At 32.2% G+C, this 3,214-nt stretch overlaps 1 pseudogene; it reads right to left on the bottom strand.

Moving 5' to 3' along the window:
• Positions 1-1,352: 1,352 nt before the first annotated feature.
• On the bottom strand, positions 1,353-2,197 carry LOC108491473 (annotated as a pseudogene).
• Between the last annotated feature and the right edge of the window lie 1,017 nt (positions 2,198-3,214).

The following is a 3,214-nucleotide window of genomic DNA, read 5'->3' as shown; positions in this document are numbered from 1 at the left end:
ATGTAGGAAATAGCAGATCTTAAAGTGAAATGGAAACCTTCTTTTAAGGGTAAAAACTCATTCAATTTTATGTCTTACAGGGTTTATACTCAATTCAATATTGTATAACTGTATTAATTCAACTATGAACCTAAAAATTTATAGCCACTTTTGAAAGAGATGTATCTTTGCTCTGGAAATTGTTATTGAGTATGTCAATTGTGTTGTAATGATATGCTTCTTCTAAGTATGTTGTTATTAAATAAATCATTTTTAAAAAAAAATAAAAAATAAGTAGACTGGGAAATAAGTGGATATGTTGCTGGTGTCAAATATTTAGAAAAAGTTTTATAGAAAGTAAAAATATTAAGCAGATATCATGAACTCATAATATGAAGCACATAAATGTTTCATTCTTAAATAAATCATTTTTAAAAATTAAAAAAAATAAGTAGACTGGGAAATAAGTGGATATGTTGCTGGTGTCAAATATTTAGAAAAAGTTTTATAGAAAGTAAAAATATTAAGCAGATATCATGAACTCATAATATGAAGCACATAAAGATTATATGTTTCATTCAACTAATCTGAGTCATCTAAAAGGAAACAAAAACGTCATATATAAAAGAAATATACACTGAATACTATATATAAACAAATACATAATAACTCAACTATAAAAATCAAAATATTTGATACTCAAGGAAAAGAATAATCTAGCAAACACATACTAACGAGGTGAAATTTAGGTTATAAAACAAGATCTTTTTTTTACTGTATGAATCTATGTAGTAGTTCTATAAATATTAAACATATCAGAAATTCTCTTTTTTGTAAATTTTGATTAAAAGATAAAAAGAATGTATGCTCAAGAAAAGTGAATCACAAATTTAATGACATCAATAACATTTTTGTACACTAGAATTTTATAAAGTTTTAAGATTGATTTTTATTTATGTGTATGCACGTATGTGAATGTATGCTACTTGTGTGCAAGTGCCCATGGTGGCCAGAAGACAGTGTCAGATCTCATGGAGCTGGAGTTACAGGCAATTCTGGGACACCCAACGGTCGGTACTGGAAAGAGAACTTGGGTCCTCTATAAGAGAAGGAATTGCTCTTGACTACTAGGCCATCTCTCCAGCCATAATTGTTTCATGCAATTACCTTACATTTGGGACAAAAGATCATTTCTATAACTTAACTTCTATCACTTTTAAAGGCGATTGGCATGATTCTAGAATCCACTGATAGCTCTTCATTCCAATTCAGCATGATGCTGTCTCTCACAGAAATTCTTGGTTTTTCTAGGCATTTAAGCTACAGTTTTACAATTTCCAGAAAGGATGATTTAACATCTTCATTCCTCAAGACTACATAATGGGATTTAGCAAAGGTGCACAAATGGAGTAGAAGACAGACAAGAACTTATCCACAGAAAGTCTGCTAAAAGGCCATATATAGAAAAATATGCAAGGCCCAAAGAAAAGAATCACCACTGTGATATGAACAGTTAATATAGAAAGTGCTTTGGATGACCCACTGGAGGACTGGCACTGGACAGTGATCAAGATGACAGTATAGGAAATAATTAAAGCCAGAAAACAGCTCAGAGATATCATACCACTCTTGGCCAGGGTCATAATTTCCATTTTGTATGTGTCCATGCAAGTCAGCTTTATCACCAGGGGAAGGTCATAAAAGAAGCAGTCTACCTCATTGGGACCACAGAATGGGAGATCCACTGTAAAGGCCAAGTGACTCACAAAATGGAGAATGGAAGTAGACACAAAAGTTATACACAGTCTTCTCTTCATAATCAGATTGTAGTGCCGTGGCTTACATATTGCTGTAAACCTGTCATACCCCATAGCTGCAAGCATCATCATTTCACTCCCAACAAAACTATGAAGAAGAAATATCTGAGTCATGCAACCATCAAAGGAGATTGTTTTATGCTCAACAAAAAAGTCCACAAGCATCTTGGGAGTGGCAAAGTTAGATTGGCAGATAATGATAAATGAAAGTTTACTGAGCAAGAAGTACATAGGACAGTTCAAATGTGGACCCGAGAAAATGATGACAATAATCATGACATTGCCTAAGACTGATGTCACATAGACTACAAAAAATGGTAAAAATTAAAAGCTGAAGTTCCCAAGAACTGGAGAGTCCCAGAAGCACACTCAGATACTGTGTATTCATTACTGTGAGCCATGTGTCCAAGGTACAGTCACCTAAATAAAATAAGATCAGGAGAAATAGCACCACGACTGACATTGTAGTATACCTAATGCATATACAGAAAACTAGAGTGGAATAAACTTGGAAAATATTAGTAATCTAAATAAATATAATTAGATATGAATTATATCACAGTTAGGAAAATCTGCATGAATCAAGAAACAAAATACATCATACATAATCATTATGAAATAAATCACCACCACTAAACTAACATATTATTCACTGTATAGTCATTTCTTTCACATGCATGTGTATTCATAATGAGGTTTTTATTTGAAGTCCAATATTAAATATATATAAATAAACATAATTTTGTTTTGTGGCCACTTTAAAAACAGTTCATGATTATTTGCAATTATTCCCGCTGCTGGAAGACCCTGTAGCCACTTTACTTTTAGTTTCAGATTTCTTCTTTAGGCTGTTACTTGAATGTTTCATTTGACTGTTTTTAAAACTAATGAAAATTAGCATTTCAGCATATAAAGAACAATGCAACCAGTCCAATCATCACCAATAGGCTTTCAGTGTATTTTCAACTATCTTTTCACTCTTTCTGTAAAATCCAGGCACACTTGAACGTGTCAAAATTTGTAATACTTCATAAATTATCCTTTTGAAAAAATTTAAGTAAATGAAGTACATTTCAGAAAGCTAAGCAATGTCTAAATTTTATCTTAATGTCTTGTTTTGCTTTTAACATTCTGTTTAATATGTACACTTAGAATAATGAATTCCTCCATAGGCTGAGAAGTTTGGGGATAAATTATAAAAGTCAATATTGTAATCTGTACTGAAGAACATAGGATTCTAAAGCAAGGAACAAAAATCTAGAGCAGTTCTTTAACTTCTCAGTTTCTTTTTTAAAGTGTGAAATGCTAACCTGACCCCATTCAGGCTGGAAAAAAGGAATTTCTTCAGTGGCTGTGAAAGACAGAGAATTGTGAGATGAGGTGATGAAGGAAGAAGCAGGAAGAGGAAGGAGAAAAAA

Source organism: Nannospalax galili, unplaced genomic scaffold (genome assembly GCF_000622305.1).
Source record: "Nannospalax galili isolate Female #2095 unplaced genomic scaffold, S.galili_v1.0 scaffold1423, whole genome shotgun sequence".
NCBI lineage: Eukaryota > Metazoa > Chordata > Mammalia > Rodentia > Spalacidae > Nannospalax > Nannospalax galili.
The sequence above is the reverse complement of the archived record's forward strand: the minus strand, read 5'-3'. Positions and strand labels throughout refer to the sequence as shown.